This window comes from Sminthopsis crassicaudata, chromosome 6, assembly GCF_048593235.1.
Source record: "Sminthopsis crassicaudata isolate SCR6 chromosome 6, ASM4859323v1, whole genome shotgun sequence".
Taxonomy (NCBI): Eukaryota; Metazoa; Chordata; class Mammalia; order Dasyuromorphia; family Dasyuridae; genus Sminthopsis; species Sminthopsis crassicaudata.
In genome coordinates, this window is record NC_133622.1 from 198256488 (window position 1) to 198277408 (window position 20921).

Genomic DNA, 20921 nt, shown 5'->3' on the forward strand with positions numbered 1-20921 from the left:
TGAGTTCTCACCTTGTAATTGTCTAGACAACCTGAATTCTCACCTTGTCACTGTCCAGACAACGTGAGTTCTCACCTAGTAATCCTAACATCTCCCCCTTTCTTTTGATTTAGAACATAGGACAGTCATGACCTTGAAACCTAAAGCCATCAATATGGGAAGTATTACAGATAATTACATAAATTACATAAGCACATAGTAACATAGTAACATAACACATGCTAGAAGTATATAACATAATCAAATAATCATAAATTGAAAATTTATAAATGTCCATAAATCCATTGTCCATTAGTCTCATCTTGTGTGAGGAAGTCCAATGATTCCTGCTGGTTTTAAACTTCTTTAACAGTCTTTTTATTAGCCATGCTCTTTCGGTGTAAGATGTTTCTTAGATCTTCTCCTTTATTTTGAGGTCTTTCTCTTTTTCTGTCTCTCTCTGATGGACAAGGCGAATATGACTCGTTGGCACCCATCTGATTCCTTCTCCTGCTGAAGAAATACAAGCAAACCCTCTCCCCCAGGCAGTTAACCTACCTGGTCCCTTCCATTCACCACTTTCTGGATCTCTCCACATCACCTGGCGATTATCTAAGGACAGTGGAGCTGCTCGCACTGGACACTGCCCTTCTGGTGGGTTATAAAACCTGTCTGCCGGAGCCAGTGCATCTTTGTCAAAAATTAGAAAATTAATGGTATAGAGAACTAAATTTAGAAGTTCTCTAGGGTTACCTGTGGCTCCCCCTTTCTTTTGTTTTTGGAGGAGTGTCTTAATATCTCTGTTTCTTCTCTCTACTCTTGCCTGCCCTTGAGGATTAAAGGGTATGCCCGTGGTATGTAAAATCTTATACTGTGCACAAAAGTGTGTAAAATGTTTGGACGTATATGCAGGTCCATTGTCTGTTTTTATTGCTTGTGGCACACCCATAATTGCAAATGCTTGTATAAGGAATTCAGTGACCACTCGGGCTGTCTCTTTTGCTGCTGGCACTGCAAATGTGAATCCTGAAAAGGTGTCTACCACGACATGGATAAAAGATAGACGACCAAAAGATTTATAATGGGTCACATCCATTTGCCAGATTTCATTGGGTCTCAAACCACGAGGATTCTTCACTGGAGGGAGTGTAGGAGCATAGCAAGGAAGACAAGCTGTACAGCTTTATACTATGCTCCTAGCTTCCTCTCTTGTGATTCCAAATTGTAAACGTAAAGCTCGAGCAGCCTGATGATATTTAGAATGAGATTCTTGTGCTTCCTGAAATAAAGGACTACTGGCTAACATCGTTAGAAGGCTATCTGCCTTTGAATTTCCAACAAAAATGGGACCTGGAAGTCCACTATGTGAGTGGACATGCAAGATATAAATCTTGCCTGGATGTTTTCTCACTTGCTCTTGAAGTTCCTTAAAGAGCTGATAAATATTAGAGGCTGCAAATTTTATTTGGGCTGTGGCAATTCTTTGTACTACACCTACAGAATAAGCTGAATCAGTAATTATATTTACGTCTCCTGGGTAATAAGTAAGAGCTAGCATGATAGCAAATAATTCATTCTTTTGAGTGGATTGAAAAGGAGTCCTGATTACTCTCTTTATGGTTAAATCATGAGAGTATACAGCACAAATATTTTCTTTGGAGGCGTCTGTAAAGATTGTTGGTCCTTTAAGAGGAACCTTGGAAACCTTTTCTTCAAAGATCCATCGCCAATTATGTAGTAGCCGGGTAATCTTTAATGGAGATCCATGTGCAAAATTTGGAGCGGTGGCCAATAAAATTTGCCATTCTGGGATGGTCTCACAGCATACATTAATTTGTGCGTTAGTATAGAATGTGTATATTTTTTCAGGACTTATTCCAGATAATTGTGTTACTCTCTTAATAGCCTTTAATAAAATCCTAGCCACAAGCACTGGGTAAGGTGTAAGGCTTTGTTCTGGTTGTGCTGGGAGGTTCATCCACTCAATCACTCTGTCTCCTTGATGAAGGACTGCTGTGGGTGCCTCTTTTGTAGCAAAAACTGATATTTCCAAGGGTTTTTGAGTGACTCTTTCAACCACATTTTGTGCTTCTTTTGTAAGCTGGCGTGGTGAATTTAAAGCACTGTCTCCCCTTAAAATGTCATATAGAGGTTGTAGTTGATTGGTAGTTAAGCCTAACACTGGACGCATCCATTGGATATCTCCTATTGATTTTTGAAAGTCATTTAAGGTGTTCAACTTCTCTGTTCTTAAAGAAAGCTTTTGTACTGTGAGTGTCTTAGGATATACTTGATATCCTAAATATTGAAAAGGAGCCTGTCTTTGAATTTTTTCTGTAGCTATATGCAGTTTGTAGTACTTTAATGTTTCCATGGTCCTTTGTAGACATGCTTCTAACATTTGTTCCTCAGGTACACATCCCAAAATATCATCCATATAATGTAACAATATTACTTTTGGAAAGGCTTTTCTTACTGGAGCAAGAGCAGCAGCAACATACATTTGGCACATAGTAGGGCTGTTTTTCATTCCCTGTGGCAAAACTGTCCATTCATATCTTTTATAAGGCTCAGCCAAATTAACACTAGGCACTGAAAAAGCACATCTTTTCATACCCTCCTTATCTAGAGGGATAGAATAGAAACAATCCTTAATGTCTATAACCCATAGAGGCCATTCTCTTGGCAACTGAGTAGGAGATGGAAGTCCAGGCTGAAGAGTTCCCATAGTTTCCATCTGTTCATTTATTCTTCTTAGATCAGTTAACATCCTCCATTTTCCAGATTTCTTTTTCACCACAAATACTGGGGAATTCCAAGGACTTAGAGAAGGCCGCAAGTGTCCTTGGTCAAGTTGTTCTTGCACTATGTCTAATAAGGCCTGAATTTTATCACTTCTTAAGGGCCACTGTTCTACCCACACTGGTGAATCAGTCTTCCACTGAATAGGAACTGGTGAAAGTGCAGGTAGGCCTTCAACAGCAGCCCTGCCTAAAAAGCTGAAGTGCTTATTTGTAATCCTATCTGCTGTAAAATGTCTCTTCCCCACAGATTGATGGGGATTTTTTCAACCACAAAAGGAGTAAAAGCTCCTGTTTCTCCTTCAAATACCTATCTCAAAGGCCTAGCACTAACTTCTGGGGCTATTGATCCTCCCACCCCAGACATATAGCAGACATGTCTGCTTTAATCTTTGGCCAGTGACCGGGCCAATTGGCACCTCTAATAACTGTACGATCTGCACCCGTGTCTACCGATCCTTCAAATGGTATTCCGTTTATATAAATAGTAAGCATAGGTCGGTCAGCTGTCACAGCTGCTGTCCAATATATTCCTGGATTTTGTTCATTGGAGTCAAAATCTAGGCGACTATCACGAGGTTGCTTATTAGGGGTACGTAACAATATGCCTGATGCTACTACTTCTCCTGGTTGATAAATCACACGTTGTCTGCCTGTGTTAGTGACTGGGATATTAGATACACGTTCTCCAGTTTCCCACATCAGTGTATGGATGGACACTGTTTTGTAGGCACTCTCAGAAGGTGAAATGGTCAAGCCTACTGTGCCTGGAGGCAAAGGATCCATAGGCTCAACAGGAACAGATTTCACTTCTCCAGGGAGTATCTCGGTAGTCTCTACTGCACACAAGTCTATTTTTCCTAATTTCAATCCCTTTCTTCCATCTGATTGCCTTTTGGCTGATTGATCATGTCTTAAAATTCTCTGGATGTAACCTCGGCTGCCATCATGCCCCACTTCGGGGGCTGAAGCTGGGCCCCACCTGTCATTTCCCTGTGTCAATCTACATTCGGAGGCCCAGTGGAGGCCCTTGTGACATTTTGGACATGGAGTTTTAGGTCTTCTCTCACCCTGTCTTCTCACTGTATCTCCATATCTACACTGAGCTCTTAGATGCCCAATTTTTCCACATTGAAAACATCGCCGAGTTTCTCTAGAAGGCCCTTGCCAGGAGGGACCCTGTCTTTCCACGTTCATCATTGTCCGGGTGTAAAAAGCATTTGTTCCCACTGTAGCACAGCGTCTTATGATCTCCTCTAAAGGAGCATCTTTGTCTAATCCCCATATAATTCTTTTGCAAATCTCATTGGCATTTTCCTTAGCCAGATGTCTGGTCATTATTTCTGTAGCTGAATTTTCTCCAATAGTTCTTTTGACAGCAGTTTGCAAATGTCCCACAAAATCTGCAAAAGGTTCATTGGGACCTTGCTGTATTTTAGTGAAAGCCTCTCCACGATCTTTCTGTCCAGGAAGGACACCCCAAGCTTTTATTGCAGCCTTAGCAATTTGCTCATATATTGTCATGGTATAATTAATCTGTTCTGAATTCTCTCCATACCAACCTTCACCAGCCAAGTGCTCAAAAGTGAATTGTGTGTTAACTCCTATTTCCAAATTGCATCTGACTTGAATTTTACATAATTCATGAAATTCCACAAGCCATAATAAATTTTCTCCAGGTTCCAGGCATGTCCTTGCTATGGATTTCCAATCATTTGGGGTTAGGACTTCATAAGACAAACCATCTAGTAACATTTTATTTTATTTTATTTTATTTTTTTTTTAGATAGATAATATCTTTTATTATCGATCCTTATGCTTTCTAGTATTTTATTTTATTTTTTTTATTATATATATATATATATATTTTATAATATTATCCCTTGTATTCATTTTTCCAATTTACCCCCCCTCCCTCTATTCCCTCCCCCCGACGACAGGCAATACCATACATTTTACATGTGTTACAATATAGTCTAGGTACAATACATGTGTGCGAATATCACTTTCTTGTTGCACAACAAACATTAGAATCCGAAGGTACATGCAACCTGGGCAGACAGATATTAGTGCTAACAATTTTCATTACCCTCCCAGTGTTTCTTCTCTGGGTGCAGCTACCTCTGTCCATCATTGATCAACTGGAAGTGAGTTGGATCTTCTTTATGTTGAAGATTTCCACTTCCATCAGAATACATCCTCATACAGCATTGTTGTTGAAGTGTACAGTGATCTTCTGGTTCTGCTCATTTCACTCAGCATCAGTTGATTTAAGTCTCTCCAGGCCTCTCTATATTCCTCCTGCTGGTCATTTCTTACCGAGCAATAATATTCCATAACCTTCATATACCACAATTTACCCAACCATTCTCCAACTGATGGACATCCATTCATCCTCCAGTTTCTAGCTACAACAAAAAGAGCTGCCACAAACATTTTGGCACATATATGTCTCTTTCCGCTCTTTAGTATTTCTTTGGGATATAATCCCAGTAGTAGCGCTGCTGGGTCAAAGGGTATGCACAGTTTGATAACTTTTTGGGCATAATTCCAGATTGCTCTCCAGAATGGCTGGATTCTTTCACAACTCCACCAGCAATGTATTAGTGTCCCAGTTTTCCCACATCCCCTCCAACATTTGTCATTATTTGTTCCTGTCATCTTAGCCAATCTGACAGGTGTGTAGTGGTATCTCAGAGTGGTCTTAATTTGCATTTCTCTGATCAGTAGTGATTTGGAACACTCTTTCATGTGAGTGGATATAGTTTCAATTTCTTCCTCTGAGAATTGTCTGTTCATATCCTTTGACCATTTATCAATTGGAGAATGGTTCGGTTTCTTATAAATTTGGGTCAGTTCTCTATATATTTTGGAAATGAGACCTTTGTCAGAACCTTTGTTTTTAAAAATATTTTCCCAATTTGTTACTTCCCTTCTAATCTTGTTTGCATTAGTATTATTTGTACAGAAACTTTTTAGTTTGATGTAATCAAAATCTTCTATTTTGTGATCAATAATGATCTCTAGTTCTCCTCTGGTCATAAATTCCTTCCTCCTCCACAAGTCTGAGAGGTAGATTATCCTCTGTTCCTCTAATCTATTTATTATCTCCCTCTTTATGCCTAAATCATGGACCCATTTTGATCTTATCTTGGTATATGGTGTTAAGTGTGGATCCATATCTAATTTCTGCCATACTAATTTCCAGTTTTCCCAACAGTTTTTTCCGAATAATGAATTTTTATCCCTAATGTTGGAATCTTTGGGTTTGTCAAAGATTAGATTGCTATAGATGTATCCTTTTTTGTCCTTTGTATCTAATCTGTTCCACTGATCTACCGGTCTATTTCTTAGCCAATACCAAATGGTTTTGGTGACTGCTGCTATATAATATAGCTTTAGATCAGGTACACTTAGACCACCTTCCTCTGAGTTTTTTTTCATTAGTTCCCTTGCAATTCTTGACCTTTTATTCTTCCATATGAATTTTGTTGTTATTTTTTCTAGGTCATTAAAATAGTTTCTTGGGAGTCTGATTGGTATAGCACTAAATAAATAGATTAGTTTGGGGAGTATTGTCATCTTTATTATATTCGCTCGGCCTATCCAAGAGCACTGAATGTCTTTCCAATTATTTAAATCTGACTTTATTTTTGTGGCAAGTGTTTTGTAATTTTTCTCATATAATTCCTGACTTTTCTTTGGTAGATGGATTCCCAAATATTTTATACTCTCAACATTTGTTTGGAATGGAATTTCTCTTTGTATCTCTTGCTGTTGCATTTTGTTAGTGATATATAAAAATGCCGAGGATTTATGTGGATTTATTTTGTATCCTGCCACTTTGCTGAAATTTTGAATTATTTCTAGTAGCTTTTTAGCAGAGTCTTTGGGGTTCTCTAAGTATACCATCATGTCATCTGCAAAAAGTGATAGTTTGATTTCCTCATTTCCTACTCTAATTCCTTGAATCTCTTTCTCGGCTCTTATTGCCGAGGCTAGCGTTTCTAGTACTATATTGAATAGTAATGGTGATAGTGGGCAACCTTGTTTCACTCCTGATCTTACTGGGAAAGGTTGCAGTTTATTTCTATTGCATATTATGCTTACTGACGGTCTTAAATATATACTCCTGATTATTCTAAGGAATAATCCATTTATTCCTATACTCTCAAGAGTTTTTAGTAGGAATGGATGTTGAATTTTGTCAAATGCTTTTTCTGCATCTATTGAGATGATCATATGGTTCTTATTAATTTGATTATTAATATGGTCAATTATATTAATAGTTTTCCTAATATTAAACCAGCCCTGCATTCCTGGAATAAATCCTACTTGATCATAGTGTATTATCTTGGAGATGATTTTCTGAAGTCTTTTTGCTAATATCTTATTTAAGATTTTAGCATCAATATTCATTAAGGAGATTGGTCTATAATTTTCTTTCTCAGTTTTCGATCTACCAGGTTTAGGTATCAGTACCATGTCTGTGTCATAAAAGGAGTTTGGTAGGACTCCTTCATCCCCTATTTTTTCAAATAATTTATATAACATTGGGGCTAATTGTTCTTTAAATGTTTGGTAGAATTCACATGTGAATCCATCTGGCCCTGGGGATTTTTTCCTGGGGAGTTGATTAATAGCTTGTTCTATTTCTTTTTCTGAAATGGGACTATTTAAGCAATTTATCTCCTCCTCTGTTAATCTAGGGAGCCTATATTTTTGGAGAAAGTCATCCATTTCACTTAAGTTATCAAATTTATTGGCATAAAGTTGGGCAAAGTAACTCCTTATTATTTCTCTAATTTCCTCTTCATTGGTGGAAAGATCCCCCTTTTCATTTGTAAGACTATCAATTTGATTTTCCTCTTTCTTTTTTTTGATCAAATTTACCAAAGGTTTATCTATTTTATTGGCTTTTTCATAAAACCAACTCTTGGTTTTATTTATTAATTCAATAGTTTTTTTACTTTCAATTTTATTGATTTCTCCTTTTAATTTTTGTATTTCGAGTTTAATTTTTGGTTGGGGGTTTATAATTTGGTCTTTTTCTAGCCTTTTAAGTTGTAAGCCCAATTCGTTAATCTTCTCTTTCTCAATTTTCTTCAAATAAGCCTCTAAAGATATAAAATTTCCCCTTATTACCGCTTTAGCTGCATCCCAAAGATTTTGATATGATGTCTCATCATTATCATTATCTTGGGTGAAATTGTTAATTGTTTCTATAATTTGCTCTTTCACCCAGTCATTCTTTAAGATGAGATTATTCAGTTTCCAATTACTTTTTGGTCTATTTACCCCTAACTTTTTACTGAATGTAGCTTTTATTGCATTGTGATCTGAGAAGAAGGCATTTATTATTTCTGCCTTCCTACATTTAATTTTGAGATCTTTATGTCCTAATATATGGTCAATTTTTGTATAGGATCCATGAACTGCTGAGAAGAAAGTATATTCCTTCCTATTGCCATTCAGTTTTCTCCAAAGGTCTATCATACCTAGTTTTTCTAATGTTCTATTTACTTTTTTAATTTCTTTCTTGTTTGTTTTGTGGTTTGATTTGTCTAAATCTGAGAGTGCAAGGTTGAGATCTCCCACTATTATAGTTTTACTGTCTATTTCTTCTTGCAGTTCTCTTAACTTTTCCTTTAGAAAGTTAGATGCTATACCACTTGGTGCATATATGTTTAGTATTGATATGGCTTCATTATTTATGCTACCTTTCAGCAGGATATAGTTTCCTTCCTTATCTTTTTTAACGAGATCTACTTCTGCTTTTGCTTGATCTGAGATAAGGATAGCTACCCCTGCTTTTTTGGCTTTACCTGAAGCATAATAAGCTCTGTTCCAACCTTTTACCTTTACTCTGTATGTATCTCCCTGCTTTAAGTGTGTTTCCTGTAGACAACATATTGTAGGGTTCTGCTTTTTGATCCAATCTGCTATCCGTCTCCGTTTGATGGGATCGTTCATCCCATTTACATTTACAGTTAAAATTACTAATTCTGTATTTCCTGCCATCGTATTATCCCCAGATTATACTTTTTTCCCTTGACCCCCCTGATCCCCCTCCCCGATATTTAATTTACAGACCCCCCTTGTGACGCACAACCCTCCCTCTTTTTTTTTTTTTTTTTAGGATCCCTCCCCCCTCCCTCCAAGTCCCTTCACTTATTCTCCTTTTCCTTTCCCCTTTTCCTCTCCCCCCTTTTAATGAGGTGAGAGAAAATTCTCTGAAAAACAAATATGTTAATTATTTACTCTTTGAGCCTCTTCTGATGAGAGTAAGATTCACACAATGATTCTCCCCCTCACTAAGTTCCCTCAGATATGGTGTATTTTCTATGTCTCTTCCTGGGATGTAGTTTCCCTCTTTTTATCACTCCTTCCCCTTTTTCTGAACCGACCTCCTTCCCTTTACCACACCCCCCTTTTTTTCTTTTATATCAGTAAAATCAAATTATCCTTGAGTATTTTTTTATATACCCACAACAGAGTTACAGTTCTCAAGGGTTCTGTGTACCTTTTTCTGTTTCTCTTCAGTCTTGTGGATGTAGATCAAATTTTTTGTTTAAGTCTGGTTTTTTTCTTAGAAACATATAGAATTCCTCTGTTTCATTGAATGACCATCTTCTTCCATGGAAAAAGATGCTAAACTTAGCTGGGTAGTTCATTCTTGGTTGCAGTCCTTGATCTTTTGCCTTTCGGAATATCATGTTCCAGGCCCTTCTATCTTTTAATGTGGAGGCAGCCAGATCTTGGGTGACCCTTATTGTGGCACCTTGGTATTTAAATTGTTTTTTTCTAGCTGCTTGCAGGATTTTCTCCTTTGTGTGGTAATTCTGCAGCTTAGCCACAATATTCCGTGGTGTTCTTTTTTTAGGGTCTATTTCAGAAGGAGTTCGATGAATTCTTTCCACATCTACTTTCCCTTCTGTTTCTATTATCTCTGGACAGTTCTCTTTGATAATTTCCTGTAAAATAGAATCTAGGCTCTTTTTTTGGTCATAGTTTTCTGGAAGTCCAATAATCCGCAGATTATCTCTCCTAGATCTATTTTCCAGGTCTATAGATTTTCCCAGTAAGTATTTGACGTTGTTCTCCAGCTTCTCATTTTTTTTGTTTTGTTTGACTGATTCTTGGGTTCTCTGTGAATGATTCATTTCTATTTGTTCCATCCTCACTTTTAAGGAGTTATTTTCTTCTTTCACAGTTTTTAGTTCTTTTTGTAAATGCCCAATTTCGTTTTTAAATGAATTATTTTGCTCTATTGAGTTTTTTTCCATTTCCCTAATTTTTTTTTTTTGAGAATTATTTTCTTTTTCCAATTCAGAAATTCTATTTTCTTGAGACTTTTTTATCTTTTCCAATTCAGATATCCTACTTTCCTGTGTTTTTTTAACCTTTTCTAATTCACTAATTTTGTTTCCCTGCATCTCCTGTGAATTCTTTATTTTTTCCAACTCCAATTTCAGGACATTGTTATTCTCTATCATAACTTCCCTTTCCTTGCCCCATTTTTCTTCGATCTCCCTCAATTTCTTAAGAGCTTCTTCTAGGAGAGAGTTATGTGATGGGGGGCAGGAATCGTTCCCCTTTAGGTTGTTATCTGATTCTCTGCTGTCAACTTCCTCGGGGTTGGACACCCGCTCTTTCTCTGTATAGAAGGAATCTATGGTTTTTCTAGCTTTTTTGCTCATACTTAAAAAAAATCTTTTGGGGTCTGTCTCTGGGGTAGGAAATTATTTACTTCTTTACCAGCTTCCTCCCAGACGGGATGGATGCAGCGGCTCCTGAGCCTGAGCTAAGAGAGAGCTCTGGGAGAGAGTTCCCCACCCTCTCCCTGGGAGTGCCTCAGAGGTGATTAGCACTGCTGTGCTTCGAGGGCGTAGAATAGTGAAGACTGCAGGAAGCCCAGGCTATGTGTCCGGGTGGGGAGTGGGTGTCTGCAGCAGGTGACGTAAGAAGCCCCTGCGCTCAAACTGGAAGTGTCTGCCAGAAACCGCGGTCCCTAGTTCAAAGGTTCCGCTTCTCTGGGACTTCCTGGAGCTGAGTTCCACTCCCTCCAGCTAAGTTAGGCAGTGTGTGTTGCCTTGGGCCGTATCCACCCACTTGTCAGTCTCTTAACTATTCTCAGGAGGTAGCTGAGGCCACACCCCCTGGTGCCTGAGTCACCCCCAGGGTCCGGGGAAAATCTAATCTGAGTTTTAAAATATTTTGGCTTTCTCTTCTGAACTGCTAAATAATTAGCAGAGAAGAGCTAACAGCCTGTGCCAGATTCCTTTACCTCAGTGGCTTCTCTGATCCCAGAGCCCCTCCCAGCGCAATGGGCGCAGTGTACCCCTACCCCACCGTCTGTGCTGGTCTTTCTTATTCCTCCCCTGAGAACTGACCTTTCCTGTTGAAACTCCAGATTCTCTTCAGCTGGTAAGTCGTGCTTCCAGTCCTTGTGGTATCTATCAATCCTGAGCTAATTTTGAGACTTAATTTATCTAATTGGTTGTGAGGGAGTGAGGACGTTCACTGAGTCGTGTGTTTCCTCTCCGCCATCTTGGCTCCGCCCTAGTAACATTTTAACATAAGCTGATGTAGCCCCATAAAGGGTACAACCTTTTTTCAAATCTTTAATTTTATTCAAATCTAAAGGTGCATATCTTCTCCTTTTTTGACCTACAGAGTCAATATTTTCAATCACAGGATATGCATGTATAAAATCACTTATATCCTGTCCTTCTCTCTTAGCTTTAACCAATGCTTTTTCTAATGTTGTCATAGGCTTAGGCTGCTTCACAGGCAATTCTGTTTGTGTTTCTGCCTCTTCCCCTCCTTCTTCCTCCACCTCTGAAGGTGGGGTGGATGTGGGCCTGCCAATAATCTTTTCTCTAGGCAGGGTTGAAGCTTCTTCAAGAGAATCATACCATAATTCCTCATTTAAATCCTCTTGCTCTAGGGCAAGATCTTGATCTTTCCTTTTTTCCTCACACTTCCTCCTCTGTTCCTTTTTAAAACTTTTCCTTCTCCAACAACTTGCTTGATAGTTTAAGGTTAATTGAACTATGTTGTAGATATAAAATACTTCTGCAGAAATTGAACGAGGCCCATTTTTTGCATAAAATTCTTTCATTTCAAATCCCACTAGCTTCCATTTATCTACATCTATCTTTTCTTCCTCTAAGAACCAAGGGGATGTGCGTCTTAATGCAGCCAAGAGATTAGCAATCTGTACCCATGTTACAAGTAAACTCTGCTCCTCAATTATCTTGATTATACTCTCTATAGTACCACTCCTGAATGGGGGTGGAGCTGAGGTTGCTTCTGGGGCTGGGGATGAGTCGGCTGAGGTCCAGGGATTGAATATAGCTAACATCTGCCCCATTTCAGCTATAAGAGATTCCTGGTTTAGCCCTTAACAAGTTAAGTTCCTTATTTATCTATTAGCACGCTCACTTAATCTTTAACAAAGTTTCCTCGTTACTCACAGTTCTGGGTCAGAGAGACTGAGATCTGGATGGGAGGCTTTTCCACTGGAATCAGGACCGTGTCTGTCCCTGTTCGGGTGCCAAATTGTGAAGGTCTGGTCTAGCTCCTCTTGTCAGGATAAGCAAAAGTCCTTGCCCCACGTGTGGACGCCAAATGTAGCGTGCTGTCGTCTCCAGAAGCTGCTGGATCGCTCTCTGGGAAGAGATCTGCTGTGTCTACTCAAATCTCTCAGACAGATTCTTCTTCCTGTAGTGAACTGTTGTCTCCAGGGAGTTGCTGTTAACTCTTGTCCAGAGAAGTGACTTCCCTTCCTGCAGAGAGCTGCATCAAGCCAGATGTAGTGCAGAGTCTTCTCCTTGAATCCTGGCTCTGAATCTCCTGCAGCTCTTATCCTTCTCCAGGCAGACTGACTTTCCAGGCCCACTATTGCCTCCTTTATCCTCCCAGATAATGGGCGTGGGATAATGCAAGGGCTTCTGGGAAGAACCACTTCAGCCAATGAGCTTGCTCCTTCTATCAAGTAAACCTGAGTTCTCACCTTGTAATTGTCCAGACAACCTGAATTCTCACCTTGTCACTGTCCAGACAACGTGAGTTCTCACCTAGTAATCCTAACAATACCAGGTGAGCACTATCCTCATCTGATGAGCATTTGCTTTGCTTACCTTCTCCATGGAGACCTCATTGTGTCATGGACATTGTGACACGCCTGAGAACACCCAAGGTTTTCTGACTTAAAGGTGAGGTTCTCTCCCCAACAACCCAGTTGGATCCTGACAGCCAAGGGAGTAGTATGTGAATAGAAGAATAGATGAGTGGACAAATAGACTAATAGACTAGATACATAGATAAGTGCTGATAGATAGATGGGATAGATAGGGTAAACAAATAGATCCAATAGATACACTCGATGCATAGTTAAATAGATAATGATGGGTAGATAAGTGAAAAGATAGATTTATAGTAGAAAAGTTTATAGGTAGAAAAGATATTTATAGGAAAAAAAATGATTTATAGTTAGAAAAGAGATTTATATGAAAAAAGCGATACATAGGTAGAAAAGAGATATATAGCTAAAAAAGTGATTTAGAAGAAGAAACGAGATTTATAGGTAGAAAAGAGATTTATAGGCAGAAGAGAATGAATAGCTGCCTTAAATTATACATAAATAATGAAGGAGTCAATGGAGGGTTAGGTAAATCAGTAAATAAATTACTGGAGAGAGAGATCCATTTGGGCCCTCATCAGCATGATACCAAGGGCTGCTGTCATAGATTGAGACTGCCTTCACGTCAGTATTTTATTCTTCAATATTATAGAAGCTAAAATGGTTGCTTTCTATCTGGCTTGGGAAATTGTTGACTTCTCTTTCTTCCCCTCTTCCCCCACGCCCCCCCCCAAAATTGCATTTTGTGGATGGTTATTCTAGTAGATCAATTGGACACATATCTTTCACTTATGCTGTAACATTTTACCTTTTCAGGCATCCTATAAGCCACTGCTGAAGCAGAGGAGATACTGAACCAGTTGTGACCAGATGCTGGCGATATTGAACGCATCTTAAGCCTCGGGATCGACTTAAAACGGGATTTAACCTGTTCATGAAGGTAAAGCATCTACATAGAGATAATGTACCTGCAGCTTCCCTCCTGCAGTCAGTGTTAATAGGAGATCAAGGTTGGGCCTGGTTGCTGACTAGCCCTATATATAAACTAGAAGTACAAATAATCTGGGAAATAGAGAGCCTACACTTAAAAGCAAACAAACAAACAAAAGCAAATTCTTTTAGTTCGGAAACTATTTTCTTTTTCCTCATCCTATGGCTGGTTCCCAGAAAAAAGATGACTTGCTCATATTAGAGGTTTCATAAATGCTTGTTAAATTCAATTACATATAGATGAAGACTTTTTCTAAAATTATAGGCAGCTGGCTGGTTCAGTGGATAACACTGTTGGACCTCCCTTGAATCAGCAACTGATTTCAAACACCAGCTGTAGGACTCTGGGCAAGTCACTTAATCTGTGTTTGCCTCAATTTCCTCCTCTGTAAATTGGGAATGATACAATCATGTTTGCTCCACAGAGGATAAGCCTCTGAGAACTATTTGTTTTCAAGTAGAGTCACAGCATCGTGGATTTTGAGCTGGCAGCAATATTTCAGGGTTTCTACTTCCATATTTTACAAAGAAAGTCACTGAGACACAAGGAGGTTTAGTATAGTTAATATATTGTTCAAGCGCATACAAGTTGTAAGTGGCAGAGACAAGATTCAAACAGATCCTGTTAATACTATCGTGTTACCTCTAAGTGTTCATTATATATGGGTGTATGGGTGTCCATATATGTGTGTGTATATTTCCATACTCCAATCTTCTAACCTATAACTAAACATATTTACTCTTAAAAAAAAAAAGTGGTGGGATGGGGTAGGGGAAAGACACTGTAATAAAGTAACATTAAACAAGTGGTATTTTGCTCTGCTGTTTATTTCTTACTTTCATGACATTATATTATCACTTTAAACTCCCTGAGCCTCAGTTTCCTCACATGTTAAATGAGATAGTTGAGCTCCATGACCACTAGGAAACTACATTTCCAGTTCTAAAATTGTGATTCCACAGTGAAAATCTAGCAACATTGTGTCCTAATGTAAGATCTGTATTTGATCATTAATGAGTCATATATTTTCTCTTGGATTTTATATAGTTCATTTGTAGCAACATTAACCTGGCATTCCCTTCTGAGGGCTGACCCCATCCTTGTTGTGGTGACTGTTAGAGGTGGGCCGCCCTCATCCCGGTGACCATCCACTCCAGATCCTCTTTGTGGTTGGTGGGGTGACGATATCATAAGCCAAAATGTTGAAAGATCTCGTTTCTTCCCTGAAGCCTGGAACACAGGTACCGAACCCGAAATAACAGGACATGCATCTCCCTGGCCCAAGGATGGGAGAGTCTGGCTGTTCCCACAAGACTTGGTCTGAGCCTTAGGGGTAGCATTTGAGGAGATGATCTATAGAATTCGGGAGATGGTGAAGCACTGTGTAAAGGTCAGATAATTCTCTTACTACTACTATTATTACTTGTACTCTTACCCCTATTATTATTACTACTATTTCTACTATTACTCCTCTTCCTACTCCTATTAGTATTACTCCTATGATTACTACTATTACTCTTCCACCAACTACTACAATTACTGCCACTCTTATTATTGTTATTATTCCTTCTAGATCTCTTCCTCCTGCTACTAGTACTATCATTGCTCCTATTACTATTAATACTCCTTTTACTACCACTACCACTATTATTTCTACTACCACTTTTACTATTACTATTACTCCTACTGCTACTGCTACTCCTACTCCTACTAGTGTCACTCCTATTCCTATCATTATTACTGTTGCTATTACTACTTCTACTACTATTATTCCTACTCCTATTATTATTAGTACTACTACCATTACTATTACTTTTATCATTACTACTCTTTTTACTACTTCTATCACTACTTTTATTCCTCTTCCTATTACTGTTACTACTCATACTACTCCTACTTCTTCTACGCCTCCACCTCCTACTACTGCCACTACTCCTTTGTCCGGAAGTCCATATGTTTTCTAAATAAAGAGGTTTCCTAAAAAATATTGTTAAAAGAAGACTTGCGCATAAAGCCTGAGCACAATCCTCATCAGATGAGCAGTTGACTTGCTTACCTTGGCCATGGAGACCTCATTGTGTGATGCTCATTGTGACATGCCGGAGAACACCCAAAGTTTTCTGACTTCAAGGTGATGTTCTCTTCCCAACAACCCAGTTGGATCCTGACAGGAAAAGGGAGTAGTATGTGAATAGAAGAATGCATGAGTGGACTAATAGACTGATAGACTAGATACATAGATTCCTGGTGATGGATGAATGGGATAGAGAAGATAAACAAATAGATTGAATAGATACACTTAATGCATAGTTAAAAAGATAATGATGGATAGATAAGTGAAAAGATAGATTTATAGTAGAAAAGTTTATAGGTAGAAAAGTGATTTATAGGAAGAAAAGTGATTTATAGGTAGCAAACAGCTCTATAGGAAGAAAAGCCATTTATAGGTAGAAAAGAGATTTTTAGATTAAAAAAAGGGATTTAGAAGTAGAAAAGAGATTTATAGGCAGAAGAGAATGAATAGCTGGATTAAAATATACATACAACCCCCACCCAAAATATTGCAGTTTGTGGATGGTTTTTCCAGTATATCAAATGGACACATATCTTTCACTTATGCTTTAACATTTTATCTTTTCAGGCAACCTATAAGACAGTACTGAAGCAAAGGAGATACTGAAGCCAGAGTGACCAGATTCTGGCGATATTGAAAACATGTCTTTGGAAATCTACTTGAAACGGGATTTAGATTGTTGTTGGGGAGTTTTGATCTATACTTTGTTGTTTATTGCACTGGTGGGGGGAAGGGGAGAGAGGATGTTTCTGAGTTTGATTGTTGGGGAGTTTTGATATCTATACTTTGGAGTTTATTGTACTGGTGGGGGGAAGGGGAGAGATGATGTTTCTGAGTTTGATGTGTTTTTAAAAATAAAAAAATGTTTTTTTTCTGTTTCCAAAAGTTTCAAGTTGTCATTCTTTCAGCTCCCACATGATTAGTGATATTTCCCAGGTTCTTCTTTACTATCTGATGATTATATTTGCCAGCTGGTTAATCCTAAAGAAATACTTGTTGGCAAACTTATTGGGTAAACAACATTTTTCCCTTATTTGCAGCTAGCCCATACTGCTGATGGGTAAAGCTGGCTATCCTATCTGGGTTTGGGAATAAGAGAGGGAGGCAGATTTGTTCTTCTTTGAGATTGTGAAAAAACTGTAAGCAGGCCCTTTGCCATCAGAGGCTGGGGACCGTCTGAAAATCTGGGAGCAAAGAGGTAGTGGGGGTTAACAAGCAGCAGGGCTGTTGTGTTCTAGCCAGAGAAGTTCCAGAGAAGCTCGGAACTGGCCCTGCTGAAGTCTTCTGGATCTTCCTGGAGGAGCAGAGCAGCCATTCTACACCAGGAGGGCAATTCAGAATGACAAGGGACTGGCTTAGAGATTTGCATCCAGGTGCTTCCCCTCAGCTCTAGGGGAAGGCTGAGCCAGAAAATAATTGGTGTCCCCACAGGCTTGTGCTAGAGCCCCCCATTCCCCCTTTGAAGTTTCTTCTGCCTGACTTGTGCTCATTATAATCTATATGACTGAAATGTCAAACTTCTGTTTCTGAAAATCTAACCTTTCTTCAGAAGCTGGGAACCTAAATCCCCTGGATGAAGAAGGGGGATAGTAAGAGTGCTAGAAAAGCAAATGGGTGCTCTGGAGACGGCAAGATTGGAGATGGGAAAACCCCGTCTGATTTGATTCCATAGATAGTGGCAAACGTCAGGTTAGCCACAAAAGATGTTTGCACTGATTGATAAAGCTGGAACAATACCTCTTGGGAATTGATGTACAGGCTCTGGCAAGAAAATGAAACCAAACTAACTCCCAAGCAGGATGCAGCCTTAATTGGCTGAAGGGCCCCAGAAGACCCTGGACAAGCCAGTCAAGCCGGCTTCCAGAGCTAGTCCTTAGCTTGGCCTTGGGAATCCTCCCAGGGGGTGGAAGAGGAGGAGGTCTGGATTGCTCTCTGACAGCACCTTCTCATCCTCCATCTTGGGCTTTCCACTTCTGGGCTTGGGCTTGGAGGGTCTCATCTACAGAAAACCACCTTCTTGAGGGCAAGAACTGTTGGAGTTTTTCCTTGGTAGCTCTGCCATTTTTCCACTTCGAATCACTTCCGATTTACCAATATTTATTAAGGAAACAAGCATTTATTAAACTCCTATGTACCAAGCACTGTGCTAAGCACTTTACACATATTCTCTCCTGAACATCACTGGGAGGTAGGTGCTAATATCCACTCTCTCAGTTAAAGAAACTGAGGCAACAGGTCAGCAAAATAGAGGCGAGATTGAAACAGATCTTGTCTTGTACAGACAACCCTGGCCTAATTAACAAGGGGATTCTAGATCTGCAGCGTTCAATGGGGTGTTTTCCAAATTCTACATGATGAAAGGTACCGGATGAAGCGGTCTGGGGTCTTAACCGTGGCCCTAGCTCCTTCTGCTTTGCAGCCAAACCCTAGGCTCCATCCCAAGAGCAATATGTGGGCTTGGCTCCCTTTCCCGCTGGTGCTTCTACTCATGTCCCCAGTTTCTGGTCCCTGTGTCCTTTGTGACCATATCATTCATCTGGTAGCCCACCTCATCCATCTTCCTTAGACTACTCAATCAGCAAAGCTCAATTAAACAAGGAGCAAACATATATTACATACTTACTAGGGGTCGTATATTTCACTAGACCCTGGAGACATAAAGGTAAAAACAAAATGGTCTTGCCCGCAAAGTTTATATTCTATTGGGGAAAATGATGTCAACAAAAAGAACTAGGAAGACAATCTATGCATAAGCAAGATAATTGTATAAATATTTTTACATACATTGGATTAAGCATATATTTTCATATATTTAACATGTGAATCCCCTGTCATCTTCCCTGTCATCTAGGGGAAGAGGTGGAAGGAAGGAGGGGAAAAGTTGGAAGAGAAGGTTTTGCAAGGGTCAGTGTTAAAAACTTACCCCTTCATATGTTTTGTAAATAAAAAGCTTTCCTCAAACAATTTTTAAAAAGAAAAAAAACCCACATACCAGGTGAGCACTACCCTCATCTGATGAGCATTTGCTTTGCTTACCTTCTCCATGGAGACCTCATTGTGTCATGCCCATTGTGACACGCCTGAGAACACCCAAGGTTTTCTGACTTAAAGGGGATGTTCTCTCCCCAACAACCCAGTTGGATCCTGACAGCCAAGGGGGTAGTATGTGAATAGAAGAATAGATGAGTGGACAAATAGACTAATAGACTAGATACATAGATAAGTGCTGATAGATAGATGGGATAGATAGGGTAAACAAATAGATTCAATAGATACACTTGATGCATAGTTAAATAGATAATGATCAGTAGATAAGTGAAAAGATAGATTTATAGTAGAAAAGTTTATAGGTAGAAAAGATATTTATAGGAAAAAAAAGTGATTTATAGTTAGAAAAGAGATTTATATGAAAAAAGCGATACATAGGTAGAAAAGAGATATATATAGTTAAAAAAGTGATTTAGGAGAAGAAACGAGATTTATAGGTAGAAAAGAGATGTATAGGCAGAAGAGAATGAATAGCTGCCTTAAATTATACATAGATAATGAAGGAGTCAATGGAGGGTTAGGTAAATCAGTAAATAAATTACTGGAGAGAGAGATCCATTTGGGCCCTCATCAGCATGATACCAAGGGCTGCTGTCATAGATTGAGACTGCCTTCACGTCAGTATTAAATTAATATATTTTATTCTTAAATATTATAGAAGCTAAAATGGTTGCTTTCTATCTGGCTTGGGAAATTGTTGACTTCTCTTTCTTCCCCTCTTCCCCCACGCCCCCCCCCAAAATTGCATTTTGTGGATGGTTATTCTAGTAGATCAATTGGACACATATCTTTCACTTATGCTGTAACATTTTACCTTTTCAGGCATCCTATAAGCCACTGCTGAAGCAGAGGAGATACTGAACCAGTTGTGACCAGATGCTGGCGATATTGAACGCATCTTAAGCCTCGGGATCGACTTAAAACGGGATTTAACCTGTTCATGAAGGTAAAGCATCTACATAGAGATAATGTACCTGCAGCTTCCCTCCTGCAGTCAGTGTTAATAGGAGATCAAGGTAGGGCCTGGTTGCTGACTAGCCCTATATATATAACTAGAAGTACAAATAATCTGGGAAATAGAGAGCCTACACTTAAAAGCAAACAAACAAACAAAAGCAAATTCTTTTAGTTCGGAAACTCTTTTCTTTTTCCTCATCCTATGGCTGGTTCCCAGAAAAAAGATGACTTGCTCATATTAGAGGTTTCATAAATGCTTGTTAAATTCAATTACATATAGATGAAGACTTTTTCTAAAATTATAGGCAGCTGGCTGGTTCAGTGGATAACACTGTTGGACCTCCCTTGAATCAGCAACTGATTTCAAACACCAGCTGTAGGACTCTGGGCAAGTCACTTAATCTGTGTTTGCCTCAATTTCCTCCTCTGTAAATTGGGAATGATACAATCATGTTTGCTCCACAGAGGATAAGCCTCTGAGAACTATTTGTTTTCAAGTAGAGTCACAGCATCGTGGATTTTGAGCTGGCAGCAATATTTCAGGGTTTCTACTTCCATATTTTACAAAGAAAGTCACTGAGACACAAGGAGGTTTAGTATAGTTAATATATTGTTCAAGCGCATACAAGTTGTAAGTGGCAGAGACAAGATTCAAACAGATCCTGTTAATACTATCGTGTTACCTCTAAGTGTTCATTATATATGGGTGTATGGGTGTCCATATATGTGTGTGTATATTTCCATACTCCAATCTTCTAACCTATAACTAAACATATTTACTCTTAAAAAAAAAAGTGGTGGGATGGGGTAGGGGAAAGACACTGTAATAAAGTAACATTAAACAAGTGGTATTTTGCTCTGCTGTTTATTTCTTACTTTCATGACTTTATATTATCACTTTAAACTCCCTGAGCCTCAGTTTCC

At 38.9% G+C, this 20921-nt stretch overlaps 1 long non-coding RNA gene across 1 annotated transcript; it reads right to left on the minus strand.

The window, feature by feature from the left end:
* Positions 1 to 14467: 14467 nt before the first annotated feature.
* Positions 14468 to 19061, minus strand: LOC141546581 (uncharacterized). The gene is made up of 3 exons (XR_012483339.1): positions 19029 to 19061; positions 15975 to 16082; positions 14468 to 15271 (listed from the first exon to the last, which is right to left on the minus strand). It is a non-coding gene; the product is annotated as an uncharacterized LOC141546581 (long non-coding RNA).
* Between the last annotated feature and the right edge of the window lie 1860 nt (positions 19062 to 20921).